Source organism: Cyanistes caeruleus, chromosome 16 (genome assembly GCF_971803275.1).
Source record: "Cyanistes caeruleus chromosome 16, bCyaCae1.hap1.1, whole genome shotgun sequence".
Classification (NCBI taxonomy): Eukaryota; Metazoa; Chordata; class Aves; order Passeriformes; family Paridae; genus Cyanistes; species Cyanistes caeruleus.
In genome coordinates this window covers 12838636-12859297 of record NC_141716.1, presented here as the reverse complement: position 1 = coordinate 12859297, position 20662 = coordinate 12838636, and the positions used below count along the sequence as shown (strand labels likewise).

The 20662-nt window shown below is 51.3% G+C and overlaps 1 protein-coding gene across 7 annotated transcripts in view; it reads right to left on the bottom strand.

Moving 5' to 3' along the window:
* RALY (RALY heterogeneous nuclear ribonucleoprotein) overlaps nt 1-19982 on the bottom strand; it is a 111569-nt gene extending 91587 nt beyond the window's left edge. For 2 of the 7 annotated variants that reach the window (XM_086853581.1, XM_086853577.1), the window contains exon 1: nt 19846-19926. The gene's annotated coding sequence lies outside the window, so the exon portion shown is untranslated. Of the gene's footprint in view, nt 1-19830 lie in introns of all 7 variants that reach the window. The other 5 variants (XM_086853576.1, XM_086853575.1, XM_086853579.1 and 2 more) reach the window with 5 other exon arrangements.
* Between the last annotated feature and the right edge of the window lie 680 nt (nt 19983-20662).

Sequence of the window (20662 nt, the reverse complement as noted above, 5' to 3'; positions counted from 1 at the left end):
GGATTTTAATCCTCCAAGGATGGTGACCCCACCACTGCCCTGGGCAACTGTCCTGATGCTTGACAACCCGTTCAGGGAAGAAATTCTCCCTCATATCCAATCTACATCTTCCCTGGTACAGCTTGAGGGTGTCTCCTCTTATCCTGCCACTCATTCCCTGGGAGCAGAGCCGACCCCACCCTTAGGGAGCTGTGGAGAACCACAGAGCCCCAGGAGGTGTCACATCCCTTCCTCTGGAACTGGGAGCACTGAGAACCCCCAGTCCCAGCTCCCCACATGCACCCACCCCATGAAAAACCATTGGGATGTGGCCCCTGTGAGCACCCAGCAGTGAGGAGAGAGCTCTGGCAGCGTCCCAGCCCAGGCTGGACAGGCTTGGAGCAGCCTGGGCTAGTGGGAAGTGTCCCTGTCCATGGAAGGGGGTGGAATGGGATGACCTCTAAGTTCCCTCCAACCCAAACCAGTCCAAGGTACAACTACAGGGCTAAGATGGTTTTTTAACCCCCTCACTAAATACAGAGATTAAGATATACCAAAATAAATGCACTCACTGAATAAGCACTCACTACTGAGAACTGTTATGGAATCAGCCATGAACCCTGCCTTTGATTGAAATAATGATTTTTTTTAAAAATTCATCTTTCCCTAACATCCCCTTATTATCATAACCAAGCCTAATGAATGCACTCAAAGCTAGAAACCTCTCAATTTTTTTTCCTTTCTGAACAGGTTCCATTTATTGGTTTTTTTTGAAGCCCTGGAACAGAGGAACAGCTGAAGTCACAACTCACACAAACAGAATTAGGAACAAAACCCCAGCCCAAGTAGCTGTTCCTCCAGGATTCCCAAACACACAGCCTCAGAGATTAGGGAAATGGAGGGAGTTTGTGCACAAAGCTACAAAAATAAAAGTTAAATGTTGTATTGGGCCAAGAAGAAAGCAAATTCACCAAGGAATAGCTCTTTCTGCCTCTATTAGTTTCAGCAGGCTGTGGTGCTTCCCACAAGCCACTAATGCAGCCTAATTGGGAGGGGAGGGATGGAGCTCAGCAGCTGCTTAGCAAACTTTATCATTATTTTTCACGAGGTCCCAATTTTCCCTGCTGCCTTAGATTTGCTTTGCCTCTGCATATTCTGCTGTCCTGTGCTTCGTTTTCTTTCCTCCCTTCCTTCTCCTCATCTCTCTCTGTTTTATCACAACCTCCAGGGCTGGCTAATGAAAAGGAGCCTCCACAAGCCCCTCAGGGCCTGGCAGCAGCGAATGTGCTGTGCCCTGAATGAGCCAGCAGGACACACATCCCTGCACGCTCCTCAGCTCCTCCATGGCCAGAGGAGCGCTTAGATGGGATATCAGCAGGGAATTCTTCCCTGGCAGGCCCTGGCACAGGGTGCCCAGAGCAGCTGTGATCCCTGGAAGTGCCCCAGGCCAGGTTGGACACTGGGGCTTGGAGCAACCTGGGACAGTGGGAGGTGTCCCTGCCCACTGGATGGGCTTTAGGGTCCCTTCCAACCCAAAACATTCCAGGATTCCATGACCATCAGGACCAAAGGTTTTACCATCCTGCTTCTACCAGCTCCTGCCAAGGAGGCTTTGTGGTAATCAGGATGAATCCAAAGCAGCTGGCAGGCTGGAAACACCGGGTCAGGCTCACGTGGTACAACACCCTCAAGAATTTTTCACCACAGGCTTGTGAAACAGATGGGAACAGATTCTAGGGATCATTCCCAGCAAGGATCAGAGAATCAGGGAATATCCTGAGCTGGGAGGGACCCCCAGGATCCCCCAGCCCAGCCCTGGCCCTGCCCAGACCCCCCAACAACCCCACCCTGGGCATCCCTGGCAGCGCTGTCCAAACGCTCCTGGAGCTCTGGCAGCCTCGGGGCCGTGCCCATTCCCTGGGGAGCCTGGGCAGTGCCAGCACCTCTGGGGAAGAACCTTGCCCTGACATCCAGCCTGAGCCTCCCTGGCACAGCTAAAGGATGTGGGGACCCAAACCTCACATCCATCCCTTCCTCCCACCCAGAGGAAGCTGCTGTTGATGATCTCCTAATTAAGCTCTGAGAGGTCCCAGGCTCCATCCAGGTCCCTCGGGTGGGCTCCAGCCTCCCCAGGCCTGAGGACACGGCTCAGGAATTACACACTTCATCTTCTGTCGTTTGCTCCCCTGGAGGAAGCAAGGCTCCAAATTGAATTATCACAAAGAAATCAATTCCAGATCAAACCTCTGTGAAATTATAATTGCTTTAATGATCTGCAGGCTGGAATAGACAGGGCCCAGAGAAAGCATCATACACTTTCCCTCTTCAGTTCATAAGGCTCCTGTAGGAATCAGCCTTTGTTCACAGGGAGCATTAGCGTTTTCTAATTATGTATTAATTTAATCTACTATTAATTTTCAATTATTGTTATTACACAGGAACTTCCCTTTTCCCAAATGTAACTGCTGTGTAAGATGCTGAATTCCAAGCAGCTCTGGGGTGAGCTGACAGGCAGCTGCTTAGCCTTTAAAAAGGGGGAAAAAAAAAACCCTTCAACAACCAATTTTGATGAAGACATTCCAACCAAACAAAAATATATTAAAAAAAAAAAGACACACACAAACCTTTCTGACTCATCTGAAAATGAGCAGCATTTTACCAGCAGCCTGTTTAGCCTAAAGGCTTAAATCACTTAGGTATGGCGTGTCTGTGGAGATTTTCATTAGAATTGACATTTTGACAACTGCAAAAAAACTCTACAACAACCCTGCTCACAACATGACGGGCAGTTTAAAAATAATTATCAACCACAGAACAAAGGCAGACAGGGAAACGAAGTTTCACTGAAGTCTCTTCTTCCTAAAGATGGTATTTAGAAAATAATCAACCATCCTTCCTTAATTAATTGAAGATGCAAAAATAGCTCTGTATTTTCAGCATTACACATGAGCAGGAGCAGAAGGGACAGGGCTGGGAGCAGAGCTGCCCTGGATGGGCACAGAAGAGTCTGAGTGTGGGGGGATTTAATTCTTGGATTTCACATTCCAGAGACTCTGCTGTCAGAAAGCTGCTGGCACTGAGGGTGGGCCCTCTTTGCTATGGAAAACATCCAGGATGCCCAGGGGAAGGGGAAGCTCCTGAAAAACACAGATTATGTCAAACCCAACTGGCTTGGTTTGTGCTGCCTTTCCCAGGAATGCAAGGGACGAGGCTGTGAGGTTCTGTGCCTGGACCTGGGGCCTGTCTGCCCCAGCTTGGCAGAAGATCCTCAGATTTTCCATGAACAGCTAGAATCACATCCAAGAGCTAGTAAACTAGGGAGAGACTCTCCAAAGGCTTCCATAGCTTTGGAGCAGAGGGACTCACAGACACTTGCAGTGCATACAAAACAAGGAATTAGATAATCCTGGAAATAAAGGCTTAGGAAGCGCCTTTGGCTCTGCTGGTCCAACAGCGGCAGGATGAGCCCATCAGAGAGCAGATCATGGAGCACCAGAGAGACAACCAGAGCTCCTGGGGCAGCAGGACTGATCCTGCACACTCCCCTGGGAAGGGCTGACCCACAGCCTGGGCATCCCCTCTGTGAGGTCCCTGTGCCACCACTGGACTGGGGACAGCCTCTGTGACCCACTGAGGTGACAACACCCCTCAGGCTGAGCCACAGGGAGCACCCCAAGGTCTGTGTCCCATTCCCTGAAATACTCAGCCTAAATCCCTGCAGAGAAACCTCTGGACAAGTCTCCAGAACACAAAGAATAGAATAAACCTGGTTTTTTTTCCCTAGGAATTACAAAGTCTAAGGTTACTTCATGAGGTTAGGAATGTTTCCTTTGAGCCGTGTGGTCCAGGGGTGCTGTCTGCCAGCACTCCTGCCCTGTCAAAGCCCCATTTATCACAGAGCTCCATTCTTCTATTACTGTGTACCAAAACAGCTGTAGTGAAACCATAATTACTCCCAACTTGGACCAGAATGTCAGCAAGCCAAGCTCGGCTCAGCAGCTGTGGAAGTGCTCTGGCACAGAAACGCTGCACGGTGACTGAAATCTACCTGATACAAGGAAATACCTCGCTCTGTGGAACACCCTGAGATCTCCCAGGAGATGCCACCATAAAGATCAAGAACTTGGCAAGGTGAAGGCAAACTGGACTGACAGGGAGATAGAGGTGATAACTCAGGACATCTTCAAAAATTAGTACCAGAGAGCTCCTTCCAGTGCTCTAAAGGTGCTCCAAGAGAGCTGAGGAGGGACTTTGGACAAGAGATGGAGAGACAGGACAAGGGGGAATGGCTTCCCACTGCCAGAGGGAAGGGATGGATGGGACACTGAGAAAAAATTCTTCCCTGTGGGGGTGGTGAGGCCCTGGGCAGGGTACCCAGAGAAGCTGTGGCTGCTGCTGGACCCCTGGAAGTGTCTCAGGCCAGGCTGGATGGGGCTTGGAGCAGCCTGGGACTGTAGAAGGTGTCCCTGTCCAGGGCAGGAGGAGGCACTGGATGGGCTTTAGGGTCCTTCCAGCCCAAATCACCCTAGGATTCTCTCACAGACAGCACACAGTGGAATTAAACTGGAAGCAGGGATCTGAGAGTGCCATAAAGTGACATGGAAGCACAGACACATGCTGGTCCTACAGAGACCAAGGCTGAGGATGTATCCCCTGCAACACCCCAAGGCTCCTCAAGCTCTAGTTATGATATTTTTTTTAATATCTACTGTAATCACTTCCCTGTGCTGCCCTTCCAAGTTCACTGCTGCAATGGTGAATGAGCACACAGGAATTAAAAACACTCACAGCAGGGGAGCCTTAAGGAACCTCAAGGATTTCATTGGATTTTGGGGCCTAAATCAGAATAAAACATAAAAAAATATTAAAGAGAAAACTCCCATACCTTCATCAGATGCAAAGGTGCAGCAGAGCATTTTAAAGAGACCAGCAGGAACCCTAAATTGCAGCATAAGTCTCTCGAAACAGGCACTACAAGGTCACCAGCTCCCACCACCTTCCAAGCTTTGGCAGTGTTTATTATTGAGTTCCTGATACTTGTGGCTCCTGAGGTCAAGCAACATGAAAATCCTGAGGTTTCTGAGGGTTTTTTCCCCTATGCCTGCTGCTGGTCATCATGCTGAAATAGCTACAAGAATAAATCTTGCAGAATAAATCTTGAAAGCAACATCCCTGGAGGAGGCCAGGCACCAAAAGGCAGAGAGGAAAGAAAAGTGCAACACTCAAAAAAATAATACAGAATTTGAAATCGTGAGATCACTCATTCAGGGATCTTTATCTTGGGACAGAGAAGGGTAACAAAAACCCACCAAGAATGGAAGATGTATACATGGACAGTAGAAGTTTATTGAAATATATTTTATACAGCGAGTAACACAAATAGGAATGGGGTTTGGTTCAATATTTCAGGTTGTACCACATTATTATTGAAATACTGCAGTTCCACCCACGGGAAATGTGCAGTAGTGATGGGACAGTCCAGACATGCAGGGCTCCTGCTCGAGTCTCAGAATCACAGAAGGAACCAGGCTGGAGAAAGAGCTCTGAGATCATCAGGTCCAACCTCTGACCCAACATCTCCTCAAGTAAACCACGACACTGAGTGCACGTCCAGGCTTTTTTAAACACGTCCAGGGATGGTGACTCACAGCTGGCTCCTGAGCCCTCCCCAGCTCCCACCACTCAGTCACCATGAAACCAGCACATTTCTTCTCCAAAAAGGACACAAAAAGTGACTTCTCCCATTTCCTGAGCCCCTCTGTGAGGGGGAGAGGGTGTCACACACGGCCACCAGCACTGACTGACAGCTCCAGCCTGGGCTGTGGGAGCTCCCCACGTCCCTGCAACACAGACACATGTGAAGTCTGGTCAAATTGCTTGAGCTGGCATGTTTTCTGCCTTCCTTTAAACCAAGTAACTCATGCTAATCTGCAGCCAAATCCCACCAGCCCAGAGGCACTGCTGACATCAGTCAGGAAATAATTCCCATTCCAAGGGACAAATCAGATCCTGTTGACAAAATCCAGTGTCACATTTTTATTTAAAGGAGTCTCAGGCTCTGCTGAACAAGCAGGAGACACCTTGTTTTGAGCATTATTTCAAGGATGGCCAGATCTGAGCTGCCCCCAGAGGAGCAGGCTGGTTTTGGCAGGGTCATGTTTTATACATCACCCAGCACTGCAGCTTGTGCAGCACACAGCTTTGAAGAGTTATTGTTTATGGATGGGGGATTTTAATAAACTGGAGCGAGCAGGGGATGCAGGATTCCCAGCTCCTGTGGCATTCCCAGGTGATTTAAGATCAAAATAATCTGTGTGTGCATGGAGGCAAATCAAAGCACAGCCTTGGTGGCAGCCTGGGGTGGCAGCAGAGGGACAGGCAGCACTTCCACCTGAGCACCAGAGGATCCTACTCCTTTTTAACTCCACAAGTTAACCTCAGTGGAGTGCTGGAGCCCCTGCAGTGCCTCCTGGACTCTGGCCAGGGTGGTTTGCTACTGAATCAGCAGCAGGGATGGACAAGGCTCCATGTGGAGAGGGCTCCCTACAGAAAAGCTCTCCAGGCAGGCAGGTGTGGAATCCAGCCCAAAGGCAGCCCCAGGGGCAGCTCCACCTCAATTCCCCTCAGCCTGCCTTGGACAAGGAGCAGCCAGACAGAAAATTACTGCAGAAGGATAATAAATTCCTCTTAGAAATGGGCTGGAGGCACACAGGGTGGCAGCAGGGTCAGGTACAGAGTTGGGCAGACTTTTGACAATCCCAAGACCCCTGTGGCCCTTGTTGCTCCTCCTGAGTTGTCACAAAAATCATTCCAACAGCTCAGGCAGAGGACTGATTTCATTCCAGATCTAAGGAGGGAGAGAACAAGCAGGTGGGAGAAGCAGCCTGGTTCTGGAAGCAAACCCATCCCAAAATTCCAAGAACACAGAGCTGCTGCCCCCAGCTGTGACACAACATCACTTCCCTGGCACCAGGGGAGCAGCTGTGCCCAGTCCCTGCACAGGGAGAGGCTCTCTGGTTTTCTTGGCAGCCTCGGGGAAGGATGGTGCCCACCAGCCCAAGGGCAAGCACAGCTTGTGCCCAGCACCACCAAAGCACTGGTACCAGTCTGGAACTGGCTGCATGTGCTCCTCTAGGTGCTCTGGAGCCACAGAAGGGCTCAGGAGACAGCAGAGCCAAAGAGATGTCTCCAAAGTGTCTGTGCCTTCCAAACACCTGAGCTTTGCTGTGTTTGGCAACTGAGACCCCTTGCCAGGAGAAAGCCAGCCCCAACAGCTGTAGAGTCACTTCACAAGGCCCCTTTTCCATGGATGGAGGTCCTGGTGAATGCAAAATCCTCTTTACCTCTGAACTTTCAGGAGGAAAACCTCCTCAAACACTAAACTCAGCCTTAGCCCATCTTCTCCCAGCTGAGTTTACACCAAATTAGCAAAGGCCTGGATGAACTGCTGGGAGGCTCAGCCAAGCTCACTCCCCTTGAGCCACAAACTTCCCCCAAAGCTTTCTCAGAAGGACTTCCTGCCATGCAAATGTTTGAGATTTTTGTTTTGGCCAAAGCAGTCATTTTACTTATGCATGGCACAGGACCCTTTCTTCCTCTCTTTTTAAATCTCTAAAAATAAGGAGTTTACACCCTGCTTCATCATCAAGCCAGGAGAAAACTGCAAAATACTCGAGGAGTACCTGTTTGTTTTACAACCAGCACAGCTGAGACCCCCAAAAGCTGAGGGGACTCCACTTGTGAGCTCACCAGAGCCCAGAAAATTCACCCCCTGCTCTGCTCTTTGCCTCCACTTTAAACCCCCGTGGTCCCCACGCCATCTCCTGCCCAAAACAAGCCCAGATCTCCTGGTGGGACTCCTGACTCACCAGCACATTTTCCTTTTAAAGGTCAAAACAAATGTGTTGTGGCAATAGGGATTTCATTAGTTCCCTCTTAGTTTCAGTTGATCAGCAGGAGTTTTGGAGATTGGTTGCACTCTGGAGCTTCCCTAACAAGGCACTCTTCATCTTATTTAGGAAGAAGGAAAGGAGCAGCCATGGGAAACGTCTCATCCCTGGATCTGTGGCTGAACACAGCAGCAGAGCAATTAGCAAGGTGCTCTCTGCAGCAGAGAGCTGCACTGGGATGTCCTCACACTCATTTACACACCAAGAATCAGGACTGCAGCTGGAATTCTTGTAGAGAGCAATTTCCAATTACTCCAAGTTCCCTCCAAGCGTTCCAACACCGCTCTTTCCATGAAACTCTGTGCGACTCCATAAATTCCAGAGTCCATTTCCTCACACTGGAAGCCTACTCCAACCCAAGGGCAATGCTCCCAGATCCATGGATCAGTGCTCCACCTACCACCACTTACTGCTCCAGTCACCAGGAGCTGCCCACGCCACTGTCCTGAGCTCCTGGGCACGCATCCAGCTCCAGGACACAACTTCCCATCCCATTTGGAGTCTCCTGGAAAGCTGTTAGTGCTTGTAGACAATCCCTCCTTTGCTGAATCCCTCCTTTGCTGAATCCTTCCTTTGCTGCAGATGCTGCTCATTTTCAGAGGAAGACGTGGCAGGTGGGGCCTTTCTTTCAGTTCAAATGTTTCTTGGTAAGGCTTGTGGAGCAGACAGAACAATTCTGATACTGGAAATATCTTCCACCCTACACTGGGTTGCATAAGGACATGCAAATATCCATCTTCATCTGCTCTGATCCCCCTCTGCCACTGCCCCAGTTGTGGTCACTTCCAAGGGCATCTCAGCTAAAGAAAAGTAATGTGGGCAGCAAAGCCAGTTCCCTCTTCAGATTTAAATGAACCTTAGGTCCTCTGTTTATCTGGTTTTAATGGATAAATGAACCTTAGGTCCTCTATTTATCTGGTTTTAATGGATGTTCAGGGACCCATTTTCAAGTTCCCCCTCAAAAAAGCCCCTTCTGTGAGAAAGAGTTCCTGTATCACCCACAGAACCTCAGGACTGAAGACAGAAGAAACTCCCAAAACGTACAAAGCAGGCAGACTGGTTCAGGTCTCCTGTTTCATGGGCTGGGATCAGACTGAGGAGATCAGAGGACTCTGATGAGTGGCAGATCAGCAGGAACAGTGTCCTTGATCCCTGTTACTTTCATCCCAGTGGAGCATCTCCCACAAGACCAAACACACCTGGATCTGAGGCTGTGTCCATGAGCAAGGGGAGACTCACACCTGCTCTGAAAGGTGTTAGCTCAGGTCCCTGACTTGCTCCTGGGCATGACAGGTCGCCTGTTTCCAACTCCTTTTCTCCTCTTACCACTGCCAGAGCCAGAAGAGGTCAAGGAATCCCAGACCAGGACTGGCTGGGGGGAGGAAAGGGGAGGGAGAGGGGTTTGCAGGTGAAGAGATACAGCAAGAGAAACACGGGCTGCAGAGATTAGGGAACAGGCTTTTTAGTGGGAGCAGAGCAAGAGGCAGCTGCTGGAAGAAGGGCAGGGAAGCATTTAGCATTTCCAGCTGCAAGGCTAATCTGATATGACACTGAATCAAGCCTGGATACACAGCTCCGATAAATCTCCATCAATAAAAGCTCATTGTCACAAACCTGGAGCCCAGCAGGATGGCAACAAACTTCACCTGCACACACAGCCCCCGTGGGGTCTTCCCTGAGGACATTTCTCATGGAGAAAGCATGTGAATTTTGTGATCCTCCCTCGCTGGCTGCAGCGAGGAAACGCTGTCAAGTTTAGTCTTCGTAAAGAAGCAACTACACATCTGACCTACATAGAGTGCACAGATGTGAGTAGCCTCGCACAGCACGCTACAGATTATTTTTTTTTTTTAATGCAGAAAAAAATTAAACACCACCTGCTTTGCCTGGGAATGTGCAGGAACAAAAGGCAGCTGTGCACAGGAGTGCTGCACCAGGATTCAGATGGGAACTCGGGAGCAGCACGTCCATCTTTTTTTGTTTAAATATACTTGTCCATCCTTGAAAGTGTTCAGGGCCAGGTTGGACAGGGATTGGGGGAAGCTGGGCTAGTGGAAGGTGTGTCCATAGCAGGGGGTGGAATGGGATGGGCTTTAAGGTCCCTCCAAGCCAAACCATTGCAGGATTCTATGATTTTCAAGACTGGGGCACAGCTTTTATTCCCAGGGCTAACAGCCCTGTAACCTTGGCCAGGAGTGTGAAGGATTGACATCCATTCCCCAGGGATCCTCACAGGATGATAAACAGCACCAGCACAGGGACAGAGCCCTGGGCTGCTGAATCAGGGGACAACCACAGCACTGCCAGCACTGCTGCAAAACCTCTTCACCTGAAATAAGCTGCACACGCCTGCAGCACCCAGGTGACAAAGTCCAGGCCCATTAGGACAGGTTGGGGTCAGGCTCTTCTCTCAGGGAACAAACAACAGGATGAAACAGCCTGAAGCTGTGCCAGGGGAAGTTTAGATTGGATATTAGGGAAAATCACTGAAAAGAGAGGTCAGGTATCGAGGTAAGCTGCCCAGGGAAGAGGCACAGTCACTGCAACCCATGTGGATGTGGCACCTGGGGACATGGGTTAGTGACAAACGTGGTGCTGGGTTAACAGTTACACTCAGTGGTCTCAGAGGTCATTTCCAACCTCAGTGATTCTGTAATTTCAGGTGTCTGTTACCTCCCAGAGTTTAACCCTGAGACAAAATAGGGAAGGAGAATCAGTCGATGCAGCAACAGGAAACAGGTGCTGCGGGCAGATTTGCCAAGGAGGGTGCTCAGAGCAGGGCCAGCTCCTCAACCCAGCACTAAGCCCAGCAAAAACGGCTGCTATGCAGCTGCACCGAGCGAAACCCCACGTGCCAGGCATTCCCTGGAGTCCAGTCCCTCCGAGAAAATCAGCTGTGACAGGGCAGAGCCCCAGGAATGGGGTGGGAATGGCCGGGAGCAGCAGCGCCTGGGCTCGGGCACCCCGCACCTCGCTGGGGCTGGGCCAGGGACCTGCAGGGTCTGGGGGAGGCCAGAGCAGCCCAGAGAACGTCACATGGCAGGGACTGGGAGCTGAAAGCTGGCTTGGCTCCCAGCTCTGCTGCTGCCCAAGGTCAGGCCAAGCCACATGCCCTCCTACCTGTTATATATTTAGAGCATCAACGCCAGAGCCACGACGGCGCCGCACCAAGCCCGGAGCTGCAGACAGCAGCACCCTGCTGCACAGCAAATGTCAGCACTGCCCAACAAGCCCTACAGATTTCTCAGATTTGGTTACATTTTTTTTCGGGGTGGGGGCAGAAGCAACTCTAGAGGGTGGGAAGCCTTATCAATACCTCCTGGTTGCCTTTATTCTCACTAAATAACTTTGAGAAGCCAAATTCGAGAACTCAAGGAAGTGATCACAGCACCAAGCCTGCCAGAGCTCAAGGGATACTTGGACAATGCTCTCAGGCACAGGATGGGATAGTTGGAGTGTCCAGGAGTTGGACTCAATCCTTGTGTGTCCCTTCCAGCTCAGACTATTTCATATTTCTAATGAAATATATTGGTTTCCATCAATTTTATCAGCTGGTCTATTTGCTGGAGATTCCTCTTGCTCAGGACTGTGAGACTCAGAGTAAACAAGAGGCTGACAAGCTTCAGGATAAGAAAAAAAAAAAAAAATCCAAACCCATTGCCTAATTTAACCTGGAAATTTATAAAGCAGCCACTGGAAGCACAAGTCCTGGCTCCCTGCACCTCAGCAGCACCAGCCTGTTTGGTACTAACAGAGAAAACAATTCCAGTATGGGCTGAGGGCAGCTACTTCCAAAGGCAGCAGCTTCTGAAAACACTTTCTGTTAACAAAAGCTCAGTGGATCTAAAGGCTGCTTGCCATCACTGCACAAAGCTTTCCCTCTCACATCACTGCAGGTTGTGGAGATGCTCAGGAATGCTCCCCTCCTGTAACAACCCAGGAAAGAATTTGAAATTCACTGTGTTTGTAAGATTGCTGGGCTGCTTTGCCCAACTGCATCTTGCCCTGGGATATGGCACCCACCCAGCCTGAGCAGCCTGTTAAAGTGGTTCATCCTCTTTTTGGGGACTTGGAGAGAAAAGGCTTTGTGTAAACATGCAGTATTTACTCCCCAACATGCTGTAGTTCGGCGACCCAGCTGTGCAGACTTGGGACAAGCCATAAATCACTGAGTGGTAAAAGCCTCTGACTTGCTGAGCCAGAATCCCCTACACCAATGCCTCACAATAACCTATAAAATACAGATGTTTATGCTACATATAAGGCTAAAATCTATTCATGATGAGGTCACACTGTTTTTGCCCCTCTTGCAAACGAGGGGTTGAAAAGGCAGAGAGCATCAGCACACAGAAGGGGATGGGGACGTGGAATCTGCAAACTGAACTGCAGAAGGAGACTGGAATGAGATCAGCCTTAAGGTCCCTTCCAACCCAAACCAGCCTGTGACTCTGTGATAGGATAAATGATAATAAAATCAGTGAATGCAGACCCCAGCCTGGATCACAAACCCACACAGCTCAGGCTGCTGCATGCCCCTTCACTGAGCCAAACCCCTCAGCCCAAGCCCTGCAGGACCTTCCTCTCAGCAGTATTTTGGGACATAGACCAGGAATAAGGGTGATTGTGCATCTAAATAAGCTGCTCCCTTCTGGCTGTGCTTGGGAGAGAGGCTGGTGTGACCTGTTACCAATGAAGTGTTAACAACACCACAGCAAAGAACTGTCTGCATAAAGGAGCATCAGAAACCTGCTCCAAATGATTGATTAAACCTTCCTGCCTGTTCAGCTGTAGCTCTGGGCTTTTCCATGCTGAATTAACCACCTCTGCTGTCTGCTGCCTGTTTGACACAGAATAAATGTTCTGCTGTTAGCGAGTAGTTTTTTTTTTTCCCAGATCTCAGTGCTCTAAAGGCAAAGGAAGTGATCCAAAGTTTATTTTCCAAACTTCCCTGCCAGCAGCTGCCAGTGTCAGGCATCACCTCACCTCTGCACCCCACTGTCTGGAGGGCATCACCCCATGGGGCTCCCCAGCCCCTACCTAGGGAGTGGGAAGAAGAAAGATCCCACTTCTGCAATAAAGGGGAAAAAACGTCATTTTTAAACAGGATCCCGCTCCCCAAAGGGAAAACTGGCAGATTCTGCCTCAAAATTAAGTTTCACTTTGGCTTTTATCTTTCCTGGAATCCTTGCTGCTTTGCAGACTGGGCTGGAAGATGAATCCAGGAGAACTGGGCGAAAACACGGGAGCAGCTGATTTATACGGTGGCTGAAAGAGCTTTAATTCTCCCAGCCCATACGCAGCCCATTCATTTGGGGGGAAAAAAGGCAATTTAAAATATCTCTCCTAATGTCTGCTGGCAGAGGAAAGATGAAGGATTGTAAGAGATGATCAATGTTTACGCCCATCTTCAAAGCGATTTGGGGAGCTGCTGAAGATAAACAAGCAATTGGGGCTCAGGAGCCAGGCTAAAAGCTGCCAGAGAAATTGCTTTTTTCCAAGGCAAACAGAGGCAAGGAAAGGCTCAGTTGGGAAAGGCTGCACTCACTCCCTCATAATATGACCAGGGCTACAGACCAAATTTAATTTCTTCCTCACAACAACTTTAATTAAATCATCTAAGCCCTCCCTGCCTCTCTCCCGCCACGAGGTGTGGCTGTGCTCACAGGAGGTATCAGCAAACTCTGCCTTATTACCGTGGCCTCCCTGGAAATGCTGTTTATGCCGCAGTCAGATGGCTGGGGAGCCCAGCTGCAGGGCAGCACTGGCTCCTGGTTAAGGGGAGAACACACAGATCCCACCTTTGATGTGCAGCAGCCACTCCTCCAGAGCTGGAGATGCTCCACAGCCTTACCTGCACAGGTTTCCTGCCAGGGGAACTTCCCATGGGCAGTTTCTCCTCTCCTGGGCCCTGAGGGTGCCCAGGGGCCACCAGAGGTACAGCATGGACACTGCAGGGTGTGAGCTGCATCAAGGATTTTTCATCTTAAGCTGGCATTTCAGAGCCAGTCCTTGATTCTTGACAAGGGATGGAGGGACAGGACACAGGGAATGGCTCCCACTGCCAGAAGGCAGGGATGGATGGGATGCTGGGCAGGAATTGTTCCCTGTGAGGGTGGGCAGGCCCTGGCACAGGGTGCCCAGAGCAGCTGGGGCTGCCCCTGGACCCCTGGCAGTGCCCAAGGCCAGGCTGGACAGGGCTTGGAGCAGCCTGGGACAGTGGAAGGTGTCCCTGCCCATGGCAGGGGTGGAACTGGATGGGCTTTAAGGTCCCTTCAAACCCAAACCTTCCTGGGATTCTCTCAGAGCCATCACAGAGACAGGTGAGGTTTTACTGGCCTGCTGAAATGTGTGAACATAAGAGCTGAACTCTTTGGAGCAGAAGTTAAAAATTATAAACAAAAAAAAATTAAGTTTGAATTACTAGAAGAGCTCGAGAGGATTTCTGCAGTGCTTACAGCTTTCACCAGCTCCAGAAGGAGCTTTGGGAGCTGTGAGAGCTCCAAGCATTGCAGATTGCTGCAGCACCAACAAAAATACCTGTTTTACAGCAGACACAGCTCCAGAGACAGGAACCAGGAGCTGCTGAACCACCAAACCCCTCCAGTGCTGCCCCTCAGCAGGAACACAGCTCAGGCCAGGCAGCACCATCAGCTCTGCAAGGTCTGTCCCACAGCAAACACTGAGATTTTTCTAGATGCAAAAAAACCACAATTATGTTTGAGCAGCAGCCACCTGCAGTCTTCTACACAGGAGCCACATCCCAGGCCAGAAGAGTCACTTTGAAGCCCTGGCAAGTGGAGGATGTCACCGAGGGCCAGGTGAGAGCCAGCTGTGAGCACAGAGGGCACAGTGACACACCAGACCCATGCAGAAGTGGCAGAGCCAGCGCTCCCCACATCCTTCCAAAGGAACCTCTTCTCTCACAAATGCTCCCAAGACTGTTTCCAAAAGAAAGTTTGCTCAAGACAGAAGGGCAGGACAAGATTTAGATTAATAAATTCATCAAAAGCTTTGGTGGGGGAGACCTGAGACCACCTCCTCTGTGCACCCTGTGGCCTTTGCCACATCCTATCCTGAGCTCAGAAATTCACACATTAAAATGAACAACAATGGTTCCACAAGGATAATCCATTGCCACCTTTTCCTCAACACCTCCTCTGGCAGAAATTGTCTCCTGTTTAAGCCCAGCAGGCAGAGCCCCAGGGGAAGGTTGTTCTCCCTCCAGGGAAGGTGGGAGCCACTGGGAATCCTGACCCAGCAGGAGACAGAGCTGCACTGCCTCAGTTATTACTCCAGCTCACACATTTCACCTGGCCATTCTTATTCTGCCTGCAGTAACAACCCGAAAATGAGTTCACCTTCATTCCCAGCGCGGCTGTATTTGTTGAAATGTAAGCTGCTTGCAAAAGCATCAGATAAAGCCCTGGCACTTCTCAGCTCCTTTTGTTTGGTACCATCCCCACATGGAGGTGATGCTGCATGGTGAACCTTCAAGCCCAACTATTTACCTTTCTCTTGGTAGAAATAAACCCTAGCAACCCGCTGTTGTGTTTTCTATTTTAAAACCAGATCTTTTGGAACAAATTTGAAACAAAACCAAAAAAACAGAACAAGGAAAAAAAAAAAAACCCCAAAAAACATACAGTTGTGCAACGTCACTGGCAAAGTGTGTGGATGTTCAATAAAGGAAATACAGGTGCAAAGATGCTCCTGGAACAGAGCTTGGCAACCTGCCAGGCAGCAACAGAGGGGAAGGAAAAGCCCAGGGATCAACTGGGAACCTTCCCTGCAAAGACAAGGCCAAGTCTTGCCTCAGATCGCCAGCACCACTTGCTCTACACATTTCCAACACATTCTCCAGGCTTGCTTTAAAAAAAAAAAAAATAAAAAAATTAGGATTATGAAGTGCCACGGTAAGAGCTGCAGGACCCAGGTGCTCCAGAAGCTGCAGCTCAGAGGTGCCCCTGGAGAGGTCCATCCAGTGCCACATCTCTCTGTGCTGGGCAATCCAAGAGCAGGACAAACAGCATTGTTTGGGTGTTATACAAGAGCCAAAAGGATGACTCAGGCTGCCCTTATAGCCCTTCCCTGGCTATCCAGAGCCAGGCTGAGGAATCAGCTGCTCCCAGGGACAGGGGAGCTCCAGGGACACCTCCTGCCCAGGTGAGACAGGCGTGGCACTGCTCCTGCAGCCAGAGCTGCTTTCAGACAGATTTTCAGACAAAACCAACTCTCGTTTTATTTAAGAACAAGAAGTCATTACAATACTCGCAGGATTTCACCTTTATCTAACAAGGAGCATCTCGCTGGGAGCTCACAGCACTCCAGATTGCAGGCAGCAGACTTTTCCACATCCATGCTCCAGCATCATCTGTTACATCCTGCACAATATTCCCTCAGCTCGGGCTCTGCAGGAGCAGCTCCTCTTATTTGCCCACAGCCTGGCAACAGCAGGATACACTTTCTGATTGTTTTAGGCTGCAAGTAATGTGAGAAGCCCCAAGAAAAGCTTTGGATTCCCTCGGTGCGTGCAGGCTGGTCTCTGTGAAAGGAAACAGCCTTTGCTCGTGGTTCTAAGCCTTGGCTTTGGTATTTCCAACATCTCAAATACAAAAGTAGAGGCAGACAGATGTTAATTCTGCAGAACAATCATCTAAGTCAATCCCTGCCCGGTATCACCTCAATTCTACCTTTTCTAAGCTCATTTTCTATTGGAGATGGAGCTGGCAGACACCCGACCTTCTCATTAAACACACATTTTCAGGTGAGAGCCCCTGGGCACTGCTACTCACTGGAATTAAACAGGTACACCAGCACTGGTGGCAAAAATAAAAATAGCCCCAGCTCTCAGCACGCCGGGAAAGGCAGCGGCCTTCTGTGCACAACAGCAAAATCAACTTAATCACAAATGACAACTTCTGAAAGCCTTTACTTTGGATTCATCCTTGGCATTTTTCTAGGCCAGCTTGAAAACAAAAGCTTTGTCTTCTTAAAATGCAATTGCCTGAGGCACCTCTAAAAAAAGTGACATAACTCAGGTTTGAAAAATGCCTCCTGGGTTTCAGATCCTCCTAAGAGCCTCTTTACTATTCAGCTTGATTCAGATTACCCAGATCAGCATGAACTCTGCAGATTTAGCCCCAGCTACCAGCACAGGTATAAAATGCACACATTTAGGATTATTTTTTTAAACTATATGATTAAAGCTCTACAGTTACAAAATAAGAACTTGTTATTGATCTGAATGGTTGCTCCCTGTCTTTTCTCCAGCAGGTTTATAAAGACTCTCTGACGACAGTTTATTCTGATTTTTTTTTTTCCCCCAGCCTGTTTTTCTGCTGGGTATTTTCAACCTTTCCATCACAAATCTCAAGCTGTGAGAAGAATGAGCAACTTGTTTTGGAATCACAATTTGAGCCTAAAATTTGATTCTTGTTTCTTCTCCCCTGCACAAACCTTTTTTATTTCAGTGATTTTACGAGCAGTGACTCTGTGCTTTTGCAAATCCAGGAGCACAGTAACTTGATGGGAGGGGGCAAGGAAGGAAAAGCTGCAATTCTCCCAGACAGACAAGGCTACTTCCAATGCCTATAATTAACACCTTGGATAAATCCACAGAATTTCAGCAAATCACAGATTTGTTATACCCATAGGCTGTTTCCTTTGAGCACATACAAATTTACTGCTAGGTCTGAAAACTCCTTTAGCAGCCACCAGCAAAGAACTCAAATCAAAAGGAGTTTTGTTGCTTTTATTGAATGATTTGGGACAAGGAGAGCTGTAAGCTGTCTTGGTGATGGGAACACCTTAGAGTCTTTTTCTGAATGATCAAGTCCCATCACTTACTCCACATAAACTGTTCTCTGTCAAGAGCTTTAATCCTCTCTTTTCAATCCCTAAATAAAACATCCTCCCCAAACTCACTGCCTATTATCAGCCATTTCTAAAGAAAGTGGTTCTTAAGAGACACACCTCTTTCTGCTTCCCTTGAAATCCGTCTCCAATATTAGCCCGACAGAAGTAAAACAGCAGCAATCCTCCCTTGGTCAGAGAGCTGGGAGAGTCTGAACACCCACCCCTCTCCAAGGAACCTTTCACACGCGGCCAAAACAAGTCACAAAAGGCTTCCAGGAACAGTAAAGCTTGTGACAAGCTGTCAGCCAGAGCAGGCAGCCCACCAAGGTGCTGCAGGGTCACACATCTGTGGCACAGCTCCTCAGCTCCCTGACAACAGCACTCCTTCCCTTCCCACCCCATCCCGGAGCTCACTTGGAAGCCAGGCTCCTTCCCTGTCCTTCAGAATAATGCAAAGATCCCAACAAACAGCAGAATAAAGGACAGGGTGAAATGAAAGGGAAAAGCACCATCTCACACTTAACTGCTCCAGGGAGACCAAGAGTGGAGGCACCTGTGGAAGAGCTCAGCCCTCCCCGCAGCAGGGACAATCCGGAGCTGCTGTGACACTGCCCAGCTCTCCCTGGCTGCTGACACAGCCGAGGAAAACAGATTCAGCCAGGGCAAATGCCAAGGGCTTGTGGCAGCTCGGGAAGGGCCGGCAGCGGTGTCCGAGCTGCGCTGCCACCCTGCCCGGCAGGGTCACCACACTGATTTACTGCTGGGGAAAAACAACAATTCCCTCCATATGAAATAAGAGGCTCTTTTCTTCTGGCCTGGAAAGTCAGCTCAAGGCAGCCAATGCCATTGACTTGAGTCTCCTGAGCAGCCTGAGCAGCCGCTGGAGTGTGGGAAGGCCCCAGAGCCACAACCAGCATGGGCTGGCTCCCAGCCCTCCCCCGTGCCAGAACCACGGGAGAATTACACCCAGAAGTGGTGGAGTCACCATCCCTTGAGGGATTTAAAAGAGGTGTAGCGGTGGCACTTGGGGACATGGTTTAGTGGTGGGCTTGGCAGTGCTGGGTTTAAAGGCTGCTCTCGATCTGAGCGGGCTTTTCCAGCCCAAGTGATCCTGTGCTGAAGCACTGAAGGCTGCCATGGGTCGTTCCTGCAGGTGGGCTCTTGCTCTTCAGCAGCAAGTCAGGAAAATGCAGGAGCACATCCAGCCCGCTGTCCATCCCGGCAGCTTGTGGCTGTCTACAGAGGAAATCAGCAGCCAGACACCCTTCCAAAAACACGGCCGGATCGGACTGCTTCACACTCAGCAAAGCTGCTCTGGAGTAGTCATACATCACCTCAAATCCGTGGAATCACTAAGGCTGGAAAAAACCCATCGAGTTCCAACCTCTGACCAAGTCCTCCCATGCCCACTAAACCGTACGGCCGAGTGGCACATCTGCTCATTTTTCACATTCCCAAGGATGGTGACTTCATCATTTCCCTGGGGAGCCTGTTCCCAAACACAACTCCCGACAGAAATCGCGTCCGAGGAGCTCCGGCGGGGAGCGGTGCGGCTCAGCGCCGCTCGGGCTCCATGTTCCGCCTGTTTCTCGCTGCCAAGCCGCTCCCGGCCGCCCGAGGCCCCGCTGGCAGAGCAGCGGAGCATCTCCGGTTCGCAAGAGGCACAAAGTACCCCGCGATCCTGCGGTCACACCGCGGATATCCCTCCCAAGCGTCCGGGACCCGCGGAGGGCTCAGCCCCGGAGCCATCGCGGGCCCCGGCGGGGTCGGACCCACCCGGCAGCCGCTTCCAGGCGCGGCGCTTCCCCATCCCGCGGGCGCCGGCATCTCCGCTTCCCGTCAAACGGGGAAAACGCGCATCAGGGGCGGGAAAAACCTAAGCGCACACGGTGGGAAAAGCGAAGATTTAAAGGAAAAAAAAAATAACGATAAAGCGGCACTAAGTCACTGGCAGGGGGACCCGCGCTGCCAGTACGGACCGCACGTTCCGGCTGGCGGGAGCGGCCCCCGCAGCAGCCGCTCAGGGGGAAGGGGCGGCAGCACTCACCGGGCAGGTCGGTGCCGGGCAGGTCGGTGCCGGGCAGGTCGGTGCCGTGCGGACGGAGGGCCCGGCCCGTCCCGCCTCGCCCGCGGGAGCCGCCGGCTCAGTGCCGCGCACCGCCCCGCGCCGCGGCTCCTTCCCGCCGACCGTACCACGGCTCCACGCCGGGGGGGACCCGCGCTCCGCGGAGAACACACCCCGCCGCCCGCCGCTCGCTCTCTCTGCTGCCGCGGCGCGGCCCGCAGCGATCCTCCCTCACGGGGCTGTGCCGGGCAGGGCCGCGCCGCTGGGGCTCGGCCGGGGCAGCGCCGCTCGCCCCGCAGCGCCCGCTCCCTCCCGCTCCGCTGCCCGCGCGGTGGAAGAGTCCAGAGCGGGGCGGGCGCGGGCGGGGCCGGGCGCGCGGGGCTGCTCCGGGCGGGGGTCCCCGTGAGGGAGCGGCGGGGCGGCCGCGGCGGGGCCGGAGCCGGTCCCGGTCTCGGTGCCGGTCCCGGTGCCGGTCCCGGTGCCGGGAGGTCCCAGCCCCGCGGCGTGGTCCGGAACCTGCAGAACAGCCGCTCCCAGCGCTCGCACCGGCGCCGCTCGCTCTTTGCCTACACCCGGTTCAGCGGAGCCGCAGCCGAAGTTCGCACCCGCGGCGTCCCCGCTGAGCGCGGAGCGGAGCCGCGGGTCCAGCCCGGAGCTCCGGCCCGGCCGCTCTTCCCCAGCGGCTCTCGGTAAGAGCGCGGTGCTCAGGTCGGCTGCTCCGTTCGCCCGCTCCTGGCACTACCGGGAAGAAAACGCTTCTCTTGGGAAAATGATGTTTCCTGACCGAAATTAACGTCCAGCATTTCGTCAGTGT